Source organism: Ambystoma mexicanum, chromosome 10, assembly GCF_040938575.1.
Source record: "Ambystoma mexicanum isolate Mex_15411 chromosome 10, UKY_AmexF1_1, whole genome shotgun sequence".
NCBI lineage: Eukaryota > Metazoa > Chordata > Amphibia > Caudata > Ambystomatidae > Ambystoma > Ambystoma mexicanum.
In genome coordinates this window covers 1,288,295,142-1,288,321,553 of record NC_090932.1, presented here as the reverse complement: position 1 = coordinate 1,288,321,553, position 26,412 = coordinate 1,288,295,142, and the positions used below count along the sequence as shown (strand labels likewise).

The following is a 26,412-nucleotide window of genomic DNA, read 5'->3' as shown; positions in this document are numbered from 1 at the left end:
ATTCTACTTTTGAGGTACAAATGATGCCACTTTGTCAATCTGCAGATTGCATTTTCGTTCTTTTAGGAGATTTCAGTCTGTGCTTTAACGACCGTCAGCTTATTCTGTCGAGCAGATGTTAGAAGGATTGGGATTTGTGCAGTCAATTAAGGAACCTACTCATAAAGATGGGCATATCCTCGACTGGCTTTGCTCCTTGGGCATTAGGTTGAATATGTATGGGGTTTGGACTCCAAACAGGGGATTAGAGTAAATATTGTATAGCAGTGGCGAGACACAGGAACCCTGTGGTACTCCACAGCTGAGTTGAGACTGTTGTGATGGCTTGTTGGCGCTATATTAAAATTCTCTAGAATAGAATGCAGGAGATCAGGGCATGTTCATGGTTGGATAATTTTTCGTACATTTTGTCTCATCAGTTCCTGACTTATTGCCTCGCACTTATCCACCTAAAATGTTGGGGTCCAAGCGCAGCCTAAACAAAATGACGTCTAGTACCATTTTTGACACTTTTGTTGACCCTGCATGCTCAAAGTCCTACAGATGATTTTACCTCCTGCTATACACAATGCCCATCTAATACGTTGGATAGTATTGCCCCTTTGAGATTGCGTCAACTTTGCGAGGGCTGCCCTGTTACTCAAACTTGGTATAACCAAGATGTACAGCCATTAAAACCTCGGAAGAATAATTCATATAGGCAATGGCAAGTAAGGCCAATGGAAGTAGACAAGGAGGCATATAATCGGGTTGCAAATCAGTTTAAAAAAGCTACTGTACTTGTAAAGAAGACTTCTTATGATGAGCACCTACTTAATGCCAACGCCAACACAAAAGAATTGTTCAAGATTCTGAAGGAACTGGAGAAGCCTAGAGTGACCAGAAGAATGACAATTGACGTGAAGAAGCTGCTACCTGGTATGCAGGAGCAATGCCATACCTTGGTATCAACACCTGGTCCGTTATTCCAGTTTAGAAAAGTTACTGAAAATTACATGTTGCAGGTATTCCAGAATCTTAAACCTACTGGCTGTTCACAGGACTCTTGTCCTGCTAAAGTTATTAAACCCTGCACCTTCAATTTAGCTCCACCAATTGCTAATTTTATTAATGTCTCCTTGGAATCAGCATGTGTTCCGGATGCGACTAAGCAGGCGCAGATCACCCCCTTACTCAAAAAAGCCTCTCTGGATCCAGGCGTGGTGACTAATTATCACCCTATTACTAGTGTTTCCGTTTCTCTTGAAAAATGTTGACAAAATGGCATCTCACCAAAATTCAAGCCCATATTGAAGAACATTATCTTTTAGGCTCTTGGCAGTTTGGTTTTAGGGCCCACCATAGCACAGAATAAGCGCTCTTAGATTTAAAGTCTAGCCTTTCTTTAAACATAGATCAGGGGAAGATCTCTATGCTGCCTCCGTTGGATTTGTCAGCAGCTTTTGTCTTGGTAAATTGTTTGAGAGGATGCAATGAGGCATTTTGACCAAAAACGGCAGCTAAATGGATTTTGTAATTTCTAATTGATAGAACTGCAAGAGTTTTTAATGGCGATGTGGCTGCTGACCCTGTGGAGCTCGCATATGGTGTTCCACAGGGGTCCTGTCTCTCCTACACTCTTTTTAATATTGTTATGAAGCCATTGTTTTAAATTTTGGATGCTATGCTGCAGGTTTTTTAAAAAACGAATTAGGCTGATAATTCGCAGATTATGTTAAAATTGTCATGAGACTACTGCCGATGCAAGGTTCCTTTCACTCCATGAGACTTTCACTTGGCACTTGGATTGTCTTATTGCTAAACATGCTTTATCACTCTTCTAAATGATTGTCCAAAGTTTCAGCAAAACCACCCGTAAATGAGGAATTACCAGGTAATTCCGACATTGCCAGACCGGAAATTCCTGCATAGGGCTCAATGGGAATTTGGAAGTCGGATGCACCGGCACCGCCAACGACGGTGCCGGTGCATGCGACATGCTGCGCTCGCGGGTGCTGCTCTGCCCGCCGGGCCAGACCTAGTGGGCTGACAGGTGCCCGCGAGCTCAGCTCGTAGTATGCCGGTCCGGGAGCTACGGTACTGGCATGCTTACCGGTACTGTAGTTCCCGGACCACCATGCTTATAATGAGGCCCTTTGTCTTCTCACTTTGAGTCACTATTCAATGCAACCTCTGCTCTTTGAAGATAGAACTACTACTTTCACATTTCTTCTTGATAAACAATAATGTTTTGTCAGGATGGTTCTACCACAGTTCATCACAACACATTGGTCGACTCTCCACATTCTTTCCACCACAACCTTCCACCACAATGCAGTACTTTTTCCTGGTCCACTAACCTGCCAGGACTGACCACTAATAGGCCCTTTGCTGGTATACTCTCCTGCCAGGATAAAACTCCTACCACTACTACAAGAACTATGTGGTGAGGCTTGCTTCCAACTATAGAAAAGTCTTTGACTTTCAACAACATTGAGATTCACAACTTCTTCCATAAGGGTACGATGGACATTAATGCTGTTTATTCTACGGATTTGATCGATACATGCAATGCAGGTTATGTTACTCTCCCCCTTGATGATTTCTACAAGAACGGCTTCTCTCCTGCCAACTTTGGGTTCCTACTATCACGCCCATTAACTGCTGGTAATGTCTCGTGTTCAAGTTTCTCTCTTTAAGAAAGCGGTTTGCCCTTTTATTTGCAATTGACCTGCTTTGTCTTGGGCAATGCTGGTTGTTATCTTGTTCAAATATTAATAATGGTTACAATCTTCCTCCTCTCACTTTCTCAATATGACTAGCATGACAAAAATGCTTTATTTCATTAGATCGGTATTCAAAATGGTTGATATTGTCTGAAAACATCCAGATGTCACGCGCTGTAAAGCAAGGGTGCACATTGGCTGCCACCCTGTTTAACTTCTATCTGGCAGACTTTCTTAGAAATGTGACTAATGCTCAAATGAACGACATTAAGTTAGGTAAACTAATGCTAAGGTGGCTGGGATATGCAGACGTTCTCCTACTATTAGATTACACACCCAAAGACCTACAGGCAAAATTGGATGAATTAGAAAGGTTTGCTAAAGCAAACAATCTTGTTATCAATATTGGGAAAACTCAAATTATGAGGTTTGAGACGAAACAGCTTAACAAGAAAAGGTATAATGGCGGATGGACATTGAATGAACAGCAGATCGAAGTAGTCAATGAATATAAATATTTAGGGGTTCTCATGGACAATAAACTCACATGGAAAAAACATTGGTCCGAAACTAAGAGAAAATGCATGATTGCAACAATGGCATTAAGTAAGTTTGCTGGAAGTAAGGGCATTTTTTCGGTTGAAACGGTTCTAAAATTATACTCTGGTAAAATTGTCTCCTGCCTGATTTACGGAGTTAAAATCTGGGGAAATCAACTTAGAAATGAGCTGGACAAATTTGAGGCAAAAATGCTGAGCATACTGATGCGGATGCCTAAAACTTTGCCTTATGAATACATATTATTGGAATGCGAGTTAACTAGTGTAAGCAGTAGAGTGCAACTGCTAACAGCCATGCTATATGTTAAATTGACTCGGCTATCCAATAATACTTTTATGGTGCGGATAATGGAGCAATATGATGTGATCGACACAAAACTGACTTTGCAGTGATAGACAGATGGAGATCGATCTACCTCAAATGGATCAATAATGAGACCTTTTGCTGGCTGCTATACTCTGTGGCCCAGATAAAACACAAATTGAAAAAACTGATATACGATATTGATTGTGAACAAAGAATAGTGAATCTGGCAACTAAATCCAACAGTGGAGTATTTGTAGAGCATTTGGTGACGAGAGAGACTAAACCTAACTATCAATTGGCGTATCCTGATTGCTCCACTATCCGCTGGTATTTGTTTAAATTTAACTCTTGTGATGTCATGGAAATATTAGGACCTAAAGTGGGCATTCCGCGAGATACCAGGTTTTGTCGTCTCTGTGGAGTAAATATTTGAGAATCAGCATATCACATATGTGAGTGTGAAAGTCTAGACAAATTACGCAGAAAATCTCTGATGGCCTATGAGAATTCAATGTATAATTGTAATATGCGTACTTTGTGGAGAAAGTTATTTTGTGGGAATGACTTGAATGTAATTTTTTATTTGATGACATTTTATATGATGATTTTAGAAATTTTAAGAGTTATCGAAAGATATTTTTTACATTATTAGATGAGTGTGGATTTCTATGAAGCGTTTTTAAGATGGAAATGTTTATGATGTGATGTGCTTACATATGTAAAACTTTTATTGTTGTATGCATATTATAAATAAATAAATAAAAATGGTTGCAGGCTGGCAGCGGTCTGATACGGAGCACACCGGGGTCACCTAATTAAGGCAAGCTCGCCTGTCTTTCCCTGCGTGTCCGTTTGACCCCCTGCTGCTAAAACGTGCTCTTCTTTCGTCAGGTCCTAGACGTATGACCGCTCCGGTCACACTCCTGTGGCCTGCGCATTTCGGAAAGGGAGGCTCTCTGACTCCTCGTATACTGTGGTGAACGCCAACCACCAGAGTAGGACGCCAGACTAGGGGAGCCTCTTTCTCCTACAGGATAGCCAGTTACAGCACTGCTTCCCGCTGCATGTCCTCTGCACTTCAAAGTCCCCACTTGTACGACTCTCTTGGCAGTGTGTCCTGCTACAAACACAGCAGCAGCCCCTGCTTTTTCGTCTTTCAGCTTCTTCTGCTCCCACTGCTTTTTTCTTCTCCTTCTCCTTTTCCTTCTCCTCCTTCTCCTCCTTCTTCTCCACCTCCTCCCTTTGCCCTTTACCTTTCCCATGCCTCCCTTCTTCTTCAAAGGGGCTTTAAATATTTAAAAGTCATGTTCTGGTGTAGGTCATTAGAAACACGAGACTGCATACTACAGTTCTGCATCTCTGAGCTCCTCTTCCTTGTCCCAGTATCTAGAGCATTATGGGACTTGAATTCCCTAATGTTCTTGTTTCCTTTTGCATCAAAGGCTTCGATTTTACAATAGGCCATTAAGGCCATGGGATCATTAGTGAAGTTGGTTAGAGGGTTCTCCCAATGCTCCTGACCTGAATCCCCTCCCATGTGATCCTCCTGCAGAAAACCTCCCCCAGGGTCAGGAAGCTTCTGCCTTTCCCTGGCCACATGAGAAGGGTGCAAGGCCAGGGTCTTTTGGATGATCACCTCTGATTAATCAGAGTACAGTACACAATACACAAGTAAACTGGCATGTTTCTGTCATTGGTGCTTGGAGAGAGAGAAGGTGCCTTGACAGGTGACACAGAATGCATATTATCTTTTATTCCAGACTTGGCTTAATCTGGTGAATCTGTGGACATACTTAGCCATAGGTGCTGTGACGAATCCAGAGAATCTGTCTTTTCTTCCAAGGCCACCCCTTTGGGATCAGGGAGGTGAGCCCACTTGCCATACAGGCCTTAGGGGTCAGAGCAATTGGGAGCCCACTGGGGTTGATCCCCTCCTTGGGGCAAAGGACTGCCCAAGTCAGGGTACCCTCCCCTTCCATTCAAAGACCTCAATGTTTATGGGTTACATGGATAGTGAACCTGTTAATACAAGACAGGGACCCCTTTAAAGTGGATGGCTTGGTAACTGACCTGTACTCATTCCTGCCTCCTGGAGAAACAGCTGCCCAATGGAATACTTTCCTGTCCTACAGGGAGGAATTTAAGACCAGCAGTAAACCAGCCAGAGTAGAGAGCTTCCGTAAATGAAGCCCCCGGCGAATGGGAAACACCTGGTTATGCGAGTGTGCAGAGGAGGGAGCTCCTCCATAACAGAGTGGAAAACAAAGAGCAGCAGCGTGGTGGCCCGATAATCCAGGAAACTGGTCACAGCTTACTGTAAGCAGAGGAACCGCAAAGCCTGTTCCCACCAAAGGGGAATAGCATGAAGCAGCCGCTGGAGCAGCAGACCGGGTCCGGCCGAAGTAGCAGATGAGAGAATCCATCCTTCCTGAAGAGACGCTGTGACAGGAAGCACTGCAGGAGTTGCAGGACCAGGCTCACTTGAGATCCCGATGCTCAGGAGAAACACTGCCGCTGGGAAAGAGGTACAGACTGTCTCGTACTGAAAGCAGGAGGTGAGGCCCCAGGCAAGCCCGAATCAGGCTACGTACATACCCATCCAAGAGACAGAATGCAGGCTGATGCTACAATAAACCCATTATATGACTGCAAGTCCTATAAGTCATTATAGGACTCAAAGTCTCAGAAACTCAAAAAAGGGAAAGAAAGCGAGCCAAGACAACCAATAGCCCTTGGCACGCTGAGCATAGAAGTAATCTAGGAGGCGTTCAGAGAAACCAGAGAACAAACCAGGCTCACCAAGCCCTGTGCCCTTGTTGGGCTGAGCACACAAACACCTGAGGGGTGGAGGGAGGATTAGAGAAACCAAAGTACAAATTGGGCTAAACAAGCAGGCAAACCAGCCTAAACAGAATGAAAACCCCCAGGAGGTGTTAAACTAAACAGGTTAATAAACCGGGTGTAGCAGGTCCCGTAGCCTATCCGGGGCTGTAGAGTCTGACACGCTAGGACATAGTATAGCAACTCAGCCTACCCAAGTCCACAACCTATTAGAAGCTCAGAATGTAAACTCTTTGACAAGGAATAACTGTGAATTGTGTTGCCACTTTGAACAGCAATTTCTCCTGGCTTGGGGCCTTTCGAGGAGAAGATGTAAAGACAGAACTATTTTGTTTTGAACACTTGGCCAGGATTGTATAATGATCCAATAAGGAAAACAAAGACATGTTTGTGTTGGCTGGTATTCGGACAATCTTCAGCAGATTGGAGGAGAATCTGAGAACTCTTTGGTTGGGGTGAGGGGGTCAAAAACCCAGCCTCCACTCAAGTTACTAAAGAGGGGAAGTATCCCTAGTCTATATCAAAGCTTAGACTTCCTTTTCTTTATAGTGGTAGGATAGAGGTTTGCCCTGAGGACAATGGTTTATTGTGTAAGACATCCTGATGAGCACTCATTTGTTGTTTTCTAGAATAGGGACTGTAAAAAACCAGAAGGTGTCTCGCCCATTAGTCCCCGGGGATCTGTCATCCAGGTGGTCAGGACACGGCCATCGCTTTTGGATCCAGTTACTGGGGGTGGAGCAGTGCGGGAGTATCACCTGGGTGAGGGGTCTTTGTGGATTGCAGTGGGACACCGGATGGTGAAACGTGGAATCCCCTTCCCTGTAACACCTTTACCCCATCCTACCGGGTGGGATACGTAGGAACTCTACCCCCGCATGCCTCCTTTTCTTACACAAACACTTTCACACGGACAGCCCTCTTTGGGAGAAAACAGACTAACACCCAAGCAGTATACCTGACATGCCTCAATAAAATAGTCCGGCGAGGTCAGGCAATTACTGACCATCACTCACACTTGACTTCCATTAAGCTTCCCCACACGGATAAAAGGCGCAGCATGAAAGCACACTGAGCGAGGCAAAGCACACAAGGAAACAGCAGTTTCAAGGCGGAAGTTGAACGAGGAACGAAAGACGGTGAACTAGGAGCGGTTTGCAAGGAGGGAAATTCCCTTGACCTTTCCCGCAAGAAACCATAGCTTTCAAGGGACCTCGAGATTGGGCAGCTTAAGGGCCAGAGACAAGTCTGAAGAATCTCGTTTTGTGTGTCGGAGGTACCCACGGTCCACCTAAATGACTAATTAAGTCGGGGAGAAGCAGCAGCCGCCGTGGTACTATCCTTGGCTCCAAGAACAAAGTAGCATCAGAGAAATCAACACAGCCATTGAGTTGGGGAGCCGATACAAGACCAAGCTGTGTTGAAGCCAAGGTGGAAAGCAGCAACATTGTATAACGAGCGCTGGAATGAACATTGTTAAAACGTGTGTGATGAAAGAGGCGAGTAAAGCTAAACTGCTGATGAATGCTTGCACTTTGAAAGGAAAGATACAATACTGTTGACATTGGTCCGGCACCGAGTGCATGCTCAATCGAAGGTCTCTGTAAGGTATCCAGCCGAGAAGTGGCAGAAGTAAAAGTTAAAAGCTGCAATGAGAAAGAAATTGTGAATTGAAATGGTCCTGTGACGGGTCAAGCAAAATCCTGCGCACAGTCGAAAGTCTTCGATTTTTGATGCAGAGAAAAGTTTTGAAAGTGAGATAAAATTGGTCCAAGCCCGTTTGAGGGAGAACAATTGAGAACAGTCTGTTAAAGTGGATCCGAGCCCGGCGGAGGGGGACTCAGGGTGAACAGTGAATCACCCGAGAAATTGTGCATGTGAAAATCCTGAAATGAAAGGAACTTTAATGTTTGTTTGTTGCATCAAGCCCTCTGTAATAAGAGACTTTGAATGGAAAAGAGACTTTGGTACAGAAAGCCCTGATTACTGAGGTTTTGAACTGCATCCTCGTGCTAGAGAAGCCAGAGTATGTGCTAAGCTCAAGTGTGCAGCCTTGTCCCGTGCTGATAACGTGGGTAAGGGAAGCCAATGGCTGAACGATCCTTACATATCATTTCTTGAATACTTTACTTTAGCATAACATTGTTTCTCACACCATTTGTATTTAGAAGTAAGGATTGGCAATAGGTTTATTAGTATAGGCCCTTTTAAGACTCTACTAGGACTGCGTATTATTATTTGATGGCCGTAACTTGTTCCCATCTTTAGATTTAGGATTAGATATGCATTTTTCCAACCCATTTGAAAGTTCAATAAACATCCTTGAACTGTGATCTCTTGTGTCTCTCTTACTGTTTGATACCATGCCAGCCTTACAGGACACAGTATAGAAATAGGGCTTAGACAAGGTTTATTTCTTATTCTGAATAAAGAACATCGTTGAACCATGTCCTCTTGTCTGTCTCCTATGCCTCACCTACCACAGTGCCTAGCTCAACAAGTGTTGTCCTAAGGCTTTCCTGTTTTAGGGGTTTATTTTTATTTACTTCCGGGGGTGTTTTCCCAGTGTTTCCAAAACAATGTAAGGATCTGTGTTTTATCAGTGTTTTCCAGTTTGTCCCATTAATAAAATCATGGATAACCGTGTTTCCAGTGTAAACACACAAATATTCTTTCATTGCATGTATAAGTAGGGTGATGTCTCTCAGAGCAAGATGTTATGAACAATTTCCGGAGAATAAAGATTAATGTGTTAAGCCCGTAATATCCAACATTTCTACAAGTCAAAATTATTGTAAATAATGCAATACTTTTTCAGGGACTCTTTGCCCATCCTTGTCCCTTGTCTTCCCATGAAGACTTTGATTTGTGAAAATGACCTGTCCACATTGTAGAGACTTCTATTTTTAGCAGATATTTTTGTGATAAAAGGATTTGCCCGGGAACACTCACTTTGGTGGGGATGAGGATTATTTTGGGTGCTCTACATTGCCACAGGAGGTTGGGAGGTGGCAGTAACACCAACAGTGTGGCCTCACGCGAGCTTCGTGCATGGAAGCCTCACACAGCTTTTCTTTTAAAGCCGACAGGCAGCTGACACTTTGCAGCTCTCCAGACAGATACACATACAGAGGGTTTGTGGCCACAAACTGACACTGAAAAATCTATGTTAAACCATTAGTTGTAAATACAAATATTTGTCAATGGTCAAGGGCTATTTTGAGGAATTCTAGCCAATTTTAAGACATGAATGGGCAATAGCAAACATGTCTCAAATGTGTCTACAATGACTCAAAATAGCTCTGACCACATACAACTACAAATATTTTCTTTTTTTATACATAGAAACCAATGTGACATTGAATGTGCAGTGTTTTGAATAAGGTCAGGAGGGGAAGCAATGGGGGAAAACAAACAAGCATACATGGGTGGAGTAGGTCCTGTTTCATATTGTCTGCCAAGCCCCCTCTTCAGCCACCCCTTCACTCCAATCTTCCTCCCACCCATGCTCACACTAAGGTACCACTGGGATGAGGGGAAACAGTGTTTTTCAGTTTAACCCTAGGAGGCACTTTTCCTTCCGGGGGTGTTTTTCCAGTGTTTATCGGATTTCGCTGAAAACAAAAAAAGCCTAGTTATCCTTAACAAACCACATAGTAAAAAAAGGCACGTAAATGGACTTCTGAGGCTCTATCCTTCAAAAAGGAGACCTCGTAGCCCCTGGAATCTCAGCATTGTTTTATCGGCACTCATGCACAAATCATTTGAGCCATTTATGTCAGTAGATTTCAAATGGATCACCCTAAAAACTGCTTTTCAGTGCCTATTACATTTGCACTGAGGATCTCCGAACTGTCTAACCCTTTCCACGATACTTGAAACCTTTTATGTACAACTCAGTTGCAACCTCAACTTTGTATTCACATTCTCCTCTGTCCTAGTACCAGAGCTGTAATAGGCATTGTTTCCTCCAGTTATATGTCTTGTCTTCGACCCTTCCATAACCCTTCTCATGAAAGCTGAATACCACTTTACATTCTGGGTTGCATAACAGGGGACATAGACTGTGGATCAGCAGTCATCTGGATATGAATTCGACCAGCACCTGCAAGTGTCACTGAAATGTTTGTAATGGGGGAGGAGTGGAGGTCCTGTGTCACCATTCAAACCCTGGAGACAGAGCCAGTGTTCCCTTGCTGCAGCAGTGAGTGTTGGACCAAGTTCCAGCCAATTGTGGTCTACTCACTGTTGTAGATTTGTACTCCGCTTTTTTTCTCAATTCCAATCTACCCTGACAGTCCGTATCTGTTTGCCTTTACTTAAGTCTGCTCAGTACTTGTTCACAGGTCTTCCTATGTGGTATGTAAAGAGCCCCATTTTGTTTTCTCAAGTCTTGAAGAAGGATCTTGGTGGCATACCCACGAGGGTCCACGCTGGTGCAGTATGTAGATGCCTACAAGCTGGGCTGCCTCACTCTGATGACAGCACTTGCTGAAAAGAGTCACAAGCTACAGCTGTGCTTACCCTGTATGTGATATCTGGGACATGAGATTTCAGCTGGGGAAAGACACCTGTCCCACGATTGTATTGTGGCGTTCTAGAAAGTTCCAAACCCCAGACCAGGAAGCAAAAAAGAGGGTTCCTCGGGATGGCCAGTTACCGCAGGAAGTGGATCCCAGGGTATGCCAACATAGTTAAGCCCCTGTAGACCCTCACGCGTTATTAGACCCCAGAACTCCTGCCATGGTCCCAGGACGCTGAAGACGTGTATTTGTCACCATAAAGCCAGCACTCGCAACGGCCCCAGCTTTGCCTCCGCCTCCGCCTCACTATGATAAGTAATTTGAGTTGCACTGCGATGAGCACAATGGATTTTCCCAAGGAGTGTTAACATAGTTGCATGCTGATTAGCACCATGCAACGTGCCATACAAAAGTGTAGCACTAGACCCGGTAGCCTGCCGGACTCCCCACTTTCTTGAAAGCTGTTTCCGCCGGCCGCCCTTTTGATGGAAAAGTCTGATTCCTTGGTGCAGGGTCATGCTGTCACTGTCTCAGTACTCCACTCACTGCTGGCCCTGCTGCTAAAGGGGAAGACGCAAAATGTGTCCAATTCCCGACTTACCACAAATGAGAAACTGCTAATTTCTGCTGCAAATGTAACATTGAACCGCTATCCTGAATCCTGCTGCTCTGTTACCAACCCCTCAGGACAGTGAACTGCATGAATAGTTATCCAAGCGCTTCAGTCACTGTGGGCTGATTTGTTAATGTCCCACTTCAGAACTCTGACCGGATACACTTAATGGACAGTTCATGTCTGCGTAGCCAGGGAACATGAGCACTTGTCTCTAGTTACACTGTATACCCCACTCTGTCCTCAAGGCTTATCGATTGCCCACTCCTAGGTTTGCCCAAGTCGCAGAATTTGTCACCCTCACACAAGCGTGTACCCTGGCACTGGGTAGATCGGCTACGGTTTACACCGACTCCAGGTATGCTCAGTGTTGTGCACGATTTCGGTGTCCTTTGGAAGCGGTGTAGTTACTGGGCATCCACTGCTACACCTACATTTAATGGAAAATATGTATCAGCCGTATTGCATGCACTAATGCCCCCATCTGCCCTGGCCATTGTTAAGTGCAAGGGACACAACCTTTCTCAGTCCTTCATTTCTGAAGGAAATACCCTAGCAGGCGAAGCAGCTCATTTATCAGCCTTAAACGGGCTCCTAATTTATTTATTTACATAGCGCGCAAAACTCAGACGCATCTAGGCACTTAAACTTAAGAGATTGGTTTCAGTGCTTCAGGTTTCAGAATAGTACGCGTAAGAAGTGCATTACAACATTGTGGAACATGCAAAGGTAATAAATACATCATACACAAAGTGCAAGAGAGAAGTACATGGCAATCACATCCATTGAGCCTGACCTCATTTTGCAGGGCGGCAGCAACCCACAGATGCAAAGTCAAATCAGAGGGCAAATACATGGTGCCTACCCTATGTTGCAAGGCAGCAGCAACACACAGGTGCGAGAGTCCAGCAATAGGCAAATACATGGTGCCTAGCCCATGTTGCAGGGCAACAGCAGCACACAGATGCAAAAGTCAAACAATGGGCAAATACATGCTGCTTACCCCATGTTGCAGGGTGGCAGCAGCACACAGATGCAAAAGTCCAGCAATGGACAAATGCATGGTGCCTACCCCATGTTGCAGGGCGGCAGCAGTACACAGATGTGAAATTCAAACAATGGGCAAATACACAGTGTAAACTCTTGTTTGTGTTGAAACTCTTGTTTGTGTTGCATTGCAACAGTAGGTTATTGCCTCCCATTCCAGCTTGGCCATACTCCAAGACCAAGCCCCTGAAGCGGAAAAGGTACTCCTTCCATACTTGCCCTGAGAGACCCTCGGGATTGCCCATTCAGGTAAAAATGCCATGATTGCTACTGTGTACCGAGATTGGGTTGCCCCTGGTTTCACGCCAGTAGTACAAGATTATAGTGAGAGATGAGCCACATGTCTAGCTCATAATGTCGAGAGAGCAGTAAACGAAAAGCTGTCTGCACATGCAGTACTGTAGGGTTCTTTCTTAAACACGCAGACAGATATCTTACAGCTCTGCGTGTGTATGAAGTTTCCGTATGGTTTAGTGATAGATGTGTTCTCTGGGTGGGTGGAAGCCTGCATGTACAGGAGGGCAGATGCTCTGTCGTAAAGAAATTGCTTACTGAATTTATACCTCGTTTTGGGCTTCCATTTGTTAGTGACCGGGGTACCCACTTTATTGGTCAAATTGTTAAAGAAGTGTGCAAGGCGTTGGGAATCTTGCAGCAGTTTCAATGTGCGTACCACCCCTGGTCGAGCGTTTTTCTAGAACGTTGCAATGGAGACCTCAAACTTAGGTTCTCTGCTAATTACGGTTCCTCTCCACACCTAATTGCATCTCCATAGCGAGAGAGCTAGTACTCTCCAAGCTAGACTATTGTAACACACTCTACCTTGTAACCAGTCAACAGAACTTTAAAAAGCTGCAAATTGTTCAAAATAATGCCATTTGGGCAGCTCTGAATATCCCCAAATCACAACATATATCCGAGGTAAGACCCAACTTGAACCAGCTATCTGTTAAGCATAGGATTGCCTTCAAAACCCTTTCACTTACCCACAAATGTCTCGCCAACCTAGCACCTAGATACCTGACTAAGAAGTTCACCCTCAATACCTCAGATTGCCCAACAAGATTGGCGCAAGCACATTGCCTTAAAATCCCAAGTTTCAAACAACAAAAGGCAGGGGGTAGCAGTTTCCCGGTCCTAGCTGAATTTGCCTACCACCCATTCAGGAGGAAGGGCAAAACCTGTCTCCTCACCTAAGAGCATAGATACCCGTCTGCTGCATAATGCACAACCTGTAAGAAATGTAATTAAGTAACTTTAGTCTGTAAACCTTGTAAACTGTCTTTCACAAATGTATATGTTGAAAATTAGATCCGAGACACATGTATATTTTGTATATTACAAACTGTATTCCAGTCATTGTACCCTCTGTAACCGTTATATATTAGATTTGCGCCCAGATGCCCCCGGGCTTGGAGCTCCATACAAATAAACAAACTAAACTAAACTTAGGTTGTCCAAAGTGTGTGTGACACATCTGAAATGGCCACAGGCATTGCCTCTACCGTTGTTTGCCAGGCGTTATAACCCCCAGTGCAAATATGTCCACACATAAGATTCTTACAGCACTCCCTATGGAGTAGGAACTGCTCCCCCTGCAGCTCCACACCTCCTGAATCTACACCTGTAAGATGTAATTGTTCTTGAGTATTGTGGCACATTGCTCAAAACTGTTCTCTCTTCATGCCCTGGTCCGAGCTGCCCGGCCAGATCCGGCAATTGCGCAATGCCATCCTCTGAAGCCCAGTGATTAGGTCCCTCTGAAGATTCGCCAGAGGAAGTCTGCACTCCAGCCCAGGTAGTATGGACCACATCAGATGCTGCTGACAATGCATACAGCCGTGAAAGGTTCCGGATTGAATCCAACCTGTCGGTGCCATCCCAACCCGATACTGCAGGCCTTCCATGAGCATTGCCGGAAGCAGAGTCTTCTGCTTCCAGTGCACCAGTATAACTAGGTACTGAACCAGTACCCCCAGCTTCTCAACTTGGTCATACTGGTGGGGTCTCTGTAGGAGCTGCTGTTCCGGCTCCTTCATCAAGCAATCAAAGCACCTGAGGGGACGACCCCGATTCAGGTCCTGCTCTTTGCATACCACCTCCAGTGTCTGAACCCACTCGCTCTCTCTACTCTGGCCTGGGAAGATACATCCTGCGGACCTGTGGAGGGCCACCCCAAGGTCAGTAACCCAGGACGGGGTGCCAGCTGGTGCTGCCACTCACCCCTGGATCTGACCACTCGATGATGAATCCTCCTGATGTGGTAATACACTGGCACAAATTGGTAGCTGCTACCACTGAGATACCGGTGCAAGCAGGTTTTGGACCCAGTTGTTACGCCCTCTTGTTCATTCTCTTTGTTCTGATGACCACTGTGATCTTTTGGCTCTGGTATTATGAATACTTTTAGTCGGGAGTGCACTGACACAGCCACCAACACTGAACTGTAACCTTTCCAGTACCTAGACCAGTTAGAACTCTTCTGAACATTAACATTTGTCCTATTGACTGTAGTGCTGAAGGGATTTTGTCGGACTATGCCACACAATCAGCCTTCCCCGTATGAACTGAACTGTATTTCTCTGCCACAAACTGTGTTGCAGGGCGGGCCAGATACCCTGGATTTCAACATTTAATCTCAGCCCCTGGTACACACCATTTCTGGTTATTTGACTACTGTAATTATTGTTGTCAGCTTGTTGATGTGCTAGTATCACTGTGACTGCTGCTTTTAAAACCACACGATCCATCTGCTCACCCTTGGGTTCACAGTCAGAACACCTACCTTCACCTCACCTGGTAGTACTCATGCATTTTTAATATCATTTATCTATGCGTATATGCAAATCTACCTCATGACTTGTCCTCCACGCTCCCCTTAACCCATATTCCCTTCAAGTGGGGGTTGTGGGGGGCCTGCCTGGATCTCAGATGGTCACCCAAACTCGACACCGCAGACCCTGTAGTAATTGACATTTTTTTAAAATGTTTTTTTTAATTTGTTTGGCTGAGTTAGATTAACCTTTCAAATTTTTACAAAATATTTTAAAATATTTCACATATATTACATATAATGTTAACACATTTCACAATTTCATTTACATAGAGAATTAAAATTTCGACATTTCATTTGTCTAGCAATGTACAGCTCTCAGTCCATTGTTTAGATGTTTATACTATTATCTGGGAATAGATGGTCAAGATAATGAACTATTGCTTTGCTCATAGCTATTTTTTTATTGGAGAAAATGATCCACCATATGTCATCATGCTCAGTTGATCTAAGTATGCAAAGTTGGTTGGCAAAAAATACATTTTGTTGCATGACTAAATCAGGACAGGAGACTATAATATGCTCTAGTGTCTCTGTCTGCAAGACATTTTTGCAAAAACTACAAAAATTCAAGTCTTTAGAGATTTGTCTCCTCCTGGCCAAGATGTCATTAGTAGGCCATAAATTCAATCTGAATCTGAGATATTTATTTCTTATGTATGGGGATGGACATTTAATCAAATCTGACATATGTCAGAGTCTCTTATGTCCAAACAGAGAGGTGGAAAAATCCTTATACAACAAACATTTTTCCCTATTGCATATCCAGGTGTATTGATATAGTTTCATCTTTGCTCACATCGGATTGACATTACCAGATGGGAGTTTATTGGTTCTCCAAATTTCCCCACCCCTAGCCAGGTACGCAGGAAGCCAGCAGTGCTTCACCTTTCTTCTCAGGCTGCTGGCATTGTGTGTTGCGTCAACAGGGGCACACTATTCATGGGAGACCACAAGTGTTGACATTACCTCTCAACCAACTCCAGTGTCATCAATTTCATATTTTATTTATTTTAATTTATTGGACATTTGTATGGCGCCTATTCAGCAGAAAGTGTTTCCAGGCGCCACAAGACAAAAGGGGAGGGGAACAGGGGAGGATAAACAAGAAAGGGGAACAGGGGAGGATAAACAAGATACAGTCCTACTAGGCCTTGTGACATTTGGATCGTGCAAGTGCATTAAACAAAGTGTAGGGGGTTTGGGGCAGGCCCCAGGGCGGTGGCAGGGTAAGTGCTAGGGGACACCATGGAGTGCAAGTGCGCAGGGAGACAGGGGTAAGGGTAAAAGTGCGAGGAACAAGGATGTACCAGACTCCGTGGTCCAGTCGGGGAAGTGCCGGTAATGGGTACTGCGCAAGACTGGTGGGAGGAGGACCTGGCCGCTGTAAGACTCAGAAGGGACCAGGCAGCCGGTCGTAGCAGCAGGGTTGGCTTTAGCAGGGGAGAGGGAAGGAGGAGGAGGAGAAGAGGAAAGTCTTGAGGAGCTTCCGGAACTTAAGGAGATCAGACTCACGTCTGAGATGGGCAGGGAGAGCCATTCCAGAGGGAGACTCCTGCCGAGGATAGAAATCTACCCAAACCCCCTACCCCCCACTCTTTGCTTGTCGAAACGTTTGACCTACAGAGAGTTCGCACTGGAGGGCCGAAGGACTCTCGCTGGGAGGATTTAGGGAGGGAGAGTTAGATATAGCTCAGCCCCAGGCCACAGAAAGCCTTGTGGATGATGCAGAGGGGCTTAAATTGGATCCTTGCAGTTACCGGGAGCCAGTGGAGAGATTTTAGGGCTGTAGAGATACGGTCTCCGTGCTTGAGGCCAAGGATAAATCTTGCAGTCCTATTCTGGATTAGTTGAAGAGGCTGCAGGGCGGAAAGAGGCAGATTGAGGAAGAGGCTGTTGCAGTTGTCCTGATATGATTTTTCCTTTACCCAATCCGGGTTACGCCTCTTATTCCGGTATCTATTTCCTCTGTGGGACAAAGCTTATCCCTGGTTGCCCATTAATTGGGGATGGAGCTGTTATATGGGATATGTCTTAATTGCCGTTTGGCATACCCGCATCTTCCCAAGACAGCCCTGCCCAAAAAGAAGCACAGCTTGGGAAGGTTTTATTGCTGAAATGGGTTACCTCATACCAGCCCTTGGTTTCAAGTTGAACAGGGACCACCTGACCCGATTGTCGCGACTGATTGAGGATATTGCAAATGCCACTGCATCCTCGCTGATAAGACTGTTCCGTGAGCAAATTGCCATCCGTTCTATGGTTCTCCAGAATTATATGGCTCTGGATACCCTCTTAGCCTCATAAAAAGGGGTGGGGGCAATTGTGCTGCACTTTCATACCCAGTTACGCTAGCAACATCTCAGACAATGTCACCCACATCTGTAGTACAGTATGCCACCTCCACACCAGCCTTGAGGCCATGTGGTCCTTCAGTTCCTGGGTAGTGGGTATTTTATGGACTTCTAGGCTCATCCATCGGCCAAATCCCACTTATCCTGGTTCTAATCCTGAGCATTCCCTGTTTAGTTGCAAATGTCTCCATTTTTGCGCATGTGCCCAATATTCTTAGGTTCTCCGGACTGCTCAGGTGTTTTACTGTCATATTAACGAAGAAGTAAAGTGTTGTGATCAGAATGTGATGTTTGTTCCTCCAAAGATGTAATGAATGAGAATGGGGTGACACTCGTAGGAGGGAATTGTGGCGGAAAACTGTGTTTTTTAACTTTTTAATGACCCCCCCCATGAACTCTGTGCTTCGCTATAATAATGCTCAGCCAATGCTAACGATTATATTTAAGTGCCTTATTGCCATTGTTGTGCAAGACCCATATTCTAATGCGCATGTCCTAACTTCGAAGGCTTTACCGCCGAGTACCTAGAGGTGCTTGCTTCCACATTCCTCACCTCTTGACATGTTTCCCTTTTGGCATATAGAAGTGTGTTTTAGAAGGCCCCTTTATTAGGCAAGGTGGCTTTAGCAGACGGAAGTGGTCATAGTAAGCAGGGTTGCATGCCCTTAGCCGTTTGTGAACTGTAGAAGTTCCTTGCACAGCAAGAGTAGAAATGTATCACTGTTTGCCTTGCATCCTGATTAGGCCTTCCCAAGCGTGAGAACGCAGCCTTTGCCCAAGACCTGTGTGCTTAGGCACTGTTTATTCACCTGAAACATTATTTCTTGATGATGGCATGCTATGTCTGAAACCTCCCCCTCCATTGAAATCCATGTATACTCAGCCCTACAGATAAGGAGTGGTGTATCGGGCACTTTCACTACCTAAAAATAGACAAATACTCCCCAAAAATAAAAATACCAAGTAAAACTGCTCCCAATAATATAATAGGGAACAGGCACGTCAAACCTTGTGCCCCTGCTTTCACCCACACAGCTCGATGGATATGTTGCATCCTTATTCGATCACAAGACTCTCACCTCCCATCTCACTCATGCAGCTCACTTTTCCAACAAGGCCTCTTCTTGGATCACATCCTTCCTTGAAGGAAGAGCCATGAAGGTCTACTCAGACCAGGCAAATGCAGCCCCATCCACCATCCACTGCCGAGTTCCTCAAGGCTCCTGCACAGCTCCCACTCTATACAACCTGTTTACAAAACCGCTCCTTGACAAACTAGACTCCCTCGGCATAGCTTATACCAGCTATGCCGATGATACGCAGGTACTCCTATCACTCTCAGGCATATATGATCAGGACGCTGCAGCCCACCTCCAGATTTACACCACCATCCAAGCCTGGATGGCAGCTAATGGGATGTGTCTTAACGGCTATAAAACCGAGATCATCATTATGGGCCCCAAAGAAACATTAGCTACACTTAGCCAGCAATATGGTCACTTTACTATCGATAACTCCACCATCCCAGTCTCACCATCAGTCAAGACTCTAGGGGTCTTCCTAGACTCCACACTGTCCATGACACGACAGGTCAGTGCCATTGCCTCTTCATCTGCCAACACCACCAAGCTTATAAACGCAGTTAAACCGTTCCTATCCAACCAGAACTTAAATAGACTTCAAATAGTCCAAAACAATGCTCTCAGAGCAGCACTCAAGATCCCAAAAAGGGACCACATCACTCAGGCCAGGCGAGCTGCGCATTGGCTCCTCCTAAAAGAAAGGATCACTATCAAGAATCTCACCCTTACGCATAAATGCTTAAGCCTCTCTGCCCCGCCATACCTGTCAGAGACCATAATCAGAGACACCTCTTCATGCTCCAAAAGAACCTGCTATGCCAACCAACTGCGCATCCCATTCATCAAAAGAGCCAAAGCAGGGGGGGATTGGCTTCCCACATATAGCACCCAAACTTTGGAACGCGCTACCCAACACACTCAGAGCCGAGACTTCCCTCCCAGCCTTTCCAGAAAATGCTAAAAACAACACTCTTCAACTAACACTGCCATTCTCCACTTCCTTCCGTCATTCTGCCTGTAACTAAGTATGTATTTTGCCTCTTTTTGTAACTCGTGTGATTTCTTTTTTTTTTTTACTATGAAGATCGTTGTCTGTAACAGCGCCATAATGCCCACGGCCTGATGCGCGCTTTAAAAATGTTAATAAATAAATAAATGTTTGGACCAGTAGTGCATGTAGTACCACAGGAAGAAACTACTATTGGAACTGCCTGATTGGAAGACGTAAACATGTATCTTTTAATTTGTATGAAAAACTAGGTGCAAAGAAATAATTAGTACAAAAACATTTCCGTTTTCCATTTAAAACGTATGTTTGCTCGCTAATTGTTAGGCAGAAACCTGTGCAGTTCCCACTGCAAAAGACTTAGGACTACAGGCGTTGGCAGTAAATCCAATTGGTAGCAGTCTGCAACACCCAGATTTACCTGGTAGCTGTGGCTGAGCAGCCAGACTTCTCTCAAGAAGAGTTAGACAGTATATACAGTATACAAAATAAGTACAGATACAGTAGCACGAGCAAACACTGACCAGAGCTTTGGTATCAAAGTATATAATTATTTATTTAAAACACACTTGTGAAGATACACTAACACTAATATGGCAAGCAAGTTAAAACACCACTTATTTGCAGACAGAGGTGAACGCTCAACCTAAGATGGCATTCCAATAAGTTAGTTAAAAATGGAGGGAAAAAGGCAGAATTAGGAAAATACACAATACCAACACTTTAAGAGAACCAGAGCAAGCCAGAAAAGGCAGAGTCTACTGAGGAGCAAGAAAGTCATAGGCCAGGCCCACTCTTGGAGAGAGCAAGGCGGAATGTGTCAAAGATCACAGTTGAATAGTACTTTAAAGAGTCGTTGCAGATAGTTCAAAAAGGGTTGGATCAGTTCGGAAAAAGTTAGTTAGCAGGTCCCAAGTCACCCCAGGATAGAAAGTCAAGGATTTACGGGACACCTTGAACAGTCTGTTGTAAAGGAGACCAGGCGGGACACAGTACCTGAAATGGTGAGAAAGCTCCAGCGGGGGCAGTTGTTCCTGGCAGCGGATGCAAGCCGGTGCTTCGTCCAGGGGAAGAGAAGATCTCAACGTGGAGGAAAGCTGGCAGTCGTTGCACTGCCAGGGAAGAAACCAGCCGTGGAGTTTCCCGGTTAAAAGGTACTACCCTTTTATTCACGGTAGTGGTGAAGCGTTGCTATCCGGCCGCCGGGGTGCTTGGCACGGGCGATTCGACCACGAGACGATCCAGGAAGGCGAAAAGAGGGCGAACTGGTTATGCCCACCAGTTCAGAGGAAGAAGACTCTCCGGGATGAAGATCTTCTCTGTCGTTGGGAAGTGGTGAGACGGTTCAGCAGGGCTCCACCGCTGGTGTCGTCGTTGCAGGTCGGCTCAGCTTCTCCCTCTTCGGATTCTTTGGTCCTGTTGCGACTTCTGAAGTTCCAGTCCCCAAAGCCCTGCTTTTATGCAGAAAACCCCCATTCATCAGTCCTAGCTGTCACTCAAACATGCTAAGTGGTGAGCCGGGCGGCTCACCACTGGGCCAATCACACAAGAGTGCGACTTGAGTTGCAGAGGCAACTTAGTCCAGGGTGCCTAAACCCCCCTCCCACACATCCTGTAGACCCAAACAGAGGGGCACCACTTTTGGAGGCTTCAGTGCAGAAGCCCGCCAAAAAGTGGAACAAAGGGCTCGACTTGGGTTGGAGTTACAGAAACGTCATTTTAAAACCGAGTCCTGGCAAAAAGACCCAACCGGGGAATAAATATTAAATAAATAACCTGGCGGTATCTTTAACATTACACCAAAAAAAGTGGTGCGTTTAAAATGAATGGGAAAATCCCATAGGAAATATTCCGGTGGAATATTTCACGTGGTAACCACTGCCACCATCCAGAAACTCAACGAGGGGGGACTGCACAGTGCGCCCTCGAAAAACAGACCCAGGGGCAAATTAACAGATATGCCCTATGATAATATGTACACACACCTAAAGTTATAGAATTTTAAGTAATATATTTCACACTAAAAAGTGCAAAAAACAGGTAGAAGGGCAAAACAAAGTCTGATAAACTGTAGAGCTGGACTGCCATGCTCAGCGTGAAATATGTAATCTGCCTAGGTAATTTGTAAAGATGACAACATTGCGTAAATGTGTGATTTATGTGAAGAATGATTTTAGGAAAAGCAACTGTGGGATGATCCTATGCATAATAAACCCACATCATAACGCTGATGTCCGGTTTCTAAAAGTCCAATCAATTGACAGGAAGGCGGTAACAATCACCCCTGACCAATCCAGTTGTTTAGGGGCGTACTCAGCCTAAGCCTGCCCTACCATATAATTCTATGATGTCACCACGCTTTATATAAAGGGCAGCTGACAGAACTCTAGACACGCTCTCTCCTGAATTTCCAGCACCTGCGTTCCTGTTCTTCTACATCCATCTTGCCAGATTCCAGATTCCACTGGAAGGCCAAAGCAAAGCTGACCCTATCCAAGCAAGGCCTAGATTCAGAAAATCTACTAAAATCCCATCAACCAGGGGGAAAACTGTGGTACCCTTTTTGGGGGGGCATTCTGAGACCAGATCGGATTGTTGCCCGCTAGCTGCATGCCCGCTGTACCTCTGCCATCCAGTGGTACTTGTTATCCAGTGACCAGAATTGCCCAGCTGTTTGCTACCTGGTGACCTTTGCTGTGCAGTGACCAGAACCCGTTGACTGTTCCAAAATCCGAAATTCAAGCGTGGACTGCGAGTATTTACCATCCTATAGAACACATAGCCTACCTCATCTTGACCCTTTTGTCTTTATTCCATGCTATAAGCAATTCTATCCATGCCTTGGTAATTTGTCCTAATGTCAGAATTCTCTGTGCATCTTGTCTGTGATTCCTAGTGTTAGCACCATTCTTTCATTCACCCCATTTTTTTTAACTCCTTAGCAATATTTTTAGTAATTTAATTAATTTCCCCGCAAAGAGAAACGCAGCTTGGAGCAGGTTGATGCGGCCGACTTAACCTGTTTCATGGGCAGCCCTATGTAGCCTTGATAATTTAGCTTAAGTAAAACTTGTCTTTCTTTCCCAGCCGATTTTCTCTCTTTCACAGTTTCATTCTACCAAAACCAAACCTCTTTTTATCTTGGAAATCTCTTCCAAATCCTTAGCTACAACCCTTGTTTATTCCTATATTGTCCTTGTGATGTGCATCTACCCCCAGCCCAAAAACCGCATTCCAAATCCGAGTATTTCACCCGTTTTTCATAGAAACCGTTTGTGCCATTTAAAACGGCAATTGAGAAAAACATAAAACCTTCCAACGTGTGATTTCGGCTGCATCGTTTTCTTACGTTCAACTTGTTTTTGAACTGTATGCCTTTTGTTGAGAACTTGCCTTGTGATTGCCAGTGTTTATATATTCCTGCTATTGTGAGAAATCATATTTGCCTCATAGATTTAACCGCACATGAATTATTGTCATGTTTCCTGCCCCTTATGTCCCCAGCCCTCCAAGATGTCAGGCTGGAGCCAGGCCACGATCACCTACATGGCCCTCAAGGGCCTCTCCATCCCTCCAAAGACCCACTTGGAGTCAGACTTGGCGCTTGTGGCACCAGACTCACTCACACCCATAGGATAATATTGGGAATTGGACTGGTAGTGCATTGATGGGGACAAGATGGATGCCTCCACATATTTTGGTTCCCAGAACTGCATGTGTGGTCTAGTCTTTTGGGCGTGGTTCAGCCCAGAGACACCTGGGATATCCAGAGACTATTTAAGCCACACCCAGGCTGAGAAACATGCTTTGCGTTTTCTGCACCTACAGCGTGACACTCACCGTGTTCGGATCGGTCTCCAGTAGGCCTGCCTCTTTGTTCTGCGCTCAGCTCCTGCAAGAACACCGTTTGGAACAGCCTTACCTTGCGGCGCTTCTGCCCATCATTCATCGCTCCTTCTGTTCTGCAGGCATCTTCGGCAGTGTCATTCCCATCCCGGCACGCCGCTTCCTAAGGAAAAGGGAAAAGAACAGAAAAAAAGGCATTAGTAAGCATTCTGCAAATCTTCGCTTATTTTTAAATACTGTATGAGCTTCAAGCGCTTACTTGAATACCAACCGCTCTGGGGAAGCTCTGTCTCCGGAACTTCTCATCCATCTGCAAGAGGGAAAAGACACTCCAGGTTAGCGTGGAAACATCTAGAGACGCCGCATACCATGCTTACCCACCGCATTTGTTCTTCATAACCGGCATCCAAGCTGAAAGCGTTGCGGCACCTAAAAGACACAGAAAAATAACTCAGTTCAATGCAAATACGAAAGGGGTGCATCGCGCTCTCACACACCTTCAGCGCTACTCATCTCAGCAGCACGCCGCCATCCCCGGACGCCGCCCATCATCTAAGGAAGGAAAGGAACGAAGTTAGAGAACTGTTTAAAAGACTCATTATACTTACCTGTCGGACTCTTGCCAGTGAAGTATGTAGGCAGCAACGAGCCCGCATCAATCATCGCACCCCTGCGCTGTCAGCAGGATGGTGAGCACACTATCCAAGAAAACAAGGTGAGCTGTGGATCAAAGGGAAGGTTTTGACCCCGGGAAAGAAGGGGTTCAAGCACTCAGAGACAATAGGGAGTTAAAGTCTACCAATCCTGTGTTTCAGGCCCAGTCTCCAGTCGAATAGCCTCCAGGGAAGGGTTCGAGGTCGTAAGAGGTCGTAAGAGGTCGGGACAGGCGGAGTGACGTCCCCGTGGATACCAGATGAGCGTTAGAATTATTTATTTATCAATTTCCGAGTGTCATTTTATGCCATTGCAAAGGAGTTTTTGATTATGTTTGCTGCACAACATCCCTGACTCCCTGCTGATTCTTTCTGTCCATTCCAAATTCGATTCATAGGGGTTTGGGAGAGCATTGCAGGGGGAAATCGTAACTCAGGGGCTATCTACCCAAAGAGAAAAAGTGCTCCTATTCATTTGTGCTTTGTATCTGTTCTTGTAGAAGGTTAACCCAGTGTATTGCTTCAGTTTCCATTGCAATTATCACCGTATTGGTGATTGCTGCCCAATGTTAAAATGTGTATGATTTCCGTTGAACTTTAAAATAAATAAAGGTTGCATTTTCACCAACCGGCTTGGTTCATGGTCCATTGTGACCCGGGGTATTTGAAAAAGGGGGTGTGATACGGGTTGTGTGCCATCACAAATTGAATTTGCATAAAATAAAGAGAAAGCATTCCAATTGTGCTCTACATCCTAGGCTATAAGACCAAGGTGTGTGTCGTCTGATTGAAATCCTTAACACCTTGCGCCAAGAATAAAATAAAATTATAAATGGAGCAGAACAGCTTTGGAATTTCTGGATGTACTAGTTTATCTGAAGCAAAATAGACTCGAAACAACTGTTTTCACCAAATCTACAGAAACAGCTTGCTCTTAGCATCAAGTTTTCACCCCAAGAAAACTATCAAAAGCATTCCCATGAGTCAACTAATAAGATACAGGAGGATTATATCAGAGGAAAGTGAGAATGAGACTAAAGCGATTGAGCTTATAAAAAAATTCCTGTCGAGAGGATATGATCAGGAGAAAATACAAACGCAAGCCAACAAGGTGAAAAACATTCCAAGATCAGATGCATTGAAACTAAATACAAAAAACACCAACAGTGACCTAGTATACGTCCCGACCTACTCACAACGAAGTGGCCAAATAAAGAAAATAGTGAAGTAAAATTGGGATATGTTTTCCTTAGATCCTACATTGACAAAATGTTTTCCAACACCTCTATTGTTTGCCTACAACAAGAGCAGATCAATTAGAGACCATCTGATTAAATCAGATTTCAGTCACTGGAGAACATCAACAAATGCATATAATGGGACTATTCTGTGCAACAACTGCAATTGTTGTCACAGCATAATTAGGGGAAACCACTTTAATCGCCCTCACAGAGGTCATCAAATTCCTTTGAAACATTCATCCAGCTGTGATACCAAGAATGTTATCTATGTTATAAATGTCCATGTGGACTATACTTTGTTGGACTAACAGGGAGAAAAGCCAAAACCCGATGGGGCGAGCATAAATCAAACATCCGCCAGGGATCCCCTAAGTCACCTGTAGCACAACATTTCAAAGAACAGAAACAATTTATAATTCTCAAACATGTTAGCCTTCCGAGACGTGGAGGTAATTTGCCAAAGCTCCTCCAACAAAGAGAAATGTACTGGATCGATAAACTTGACTCTATGTATCCCCGGGGGAAGAACCTGAGTGGAACCTTAACTGCTACCTTTGAATTGAAATAAAGAGAGACTGAGACACCATATCAAATGGGATCTGATATGTTACAATTAGAGATAAGAACTGGTTAGATAGTCTTCTTTGCAAGAGAATTGCTTTCAAAACCAATGTAAGATTAACAATTGAGAGATGTATAATTTGCCAGATAAATTACACTGATGTTGTTTCCCTGTGTAAACCCAATGAAGCAAAATGAATTCCTTGTATCTATTGCACAAAAACTAGGAATGTATCTTTA

At 44.7% G+C, this 26,412-nt stretch overlaps 1 protein-coding gene across 3 annotated transcripts in view; it reads left to right on the top strand.

The window, feature by feature from the left end:
• ASCC2 (activating signal cointegrator 1 complex subunit 2) overlaps positions 1 to 26,412 on the top strand; it is a 1,015,237-nt gene that overhangs the window by 254,068 nt on the left and 734,757 nt on the right. The gene's annotated exons all lie outside the window — the stretch shown is intronic.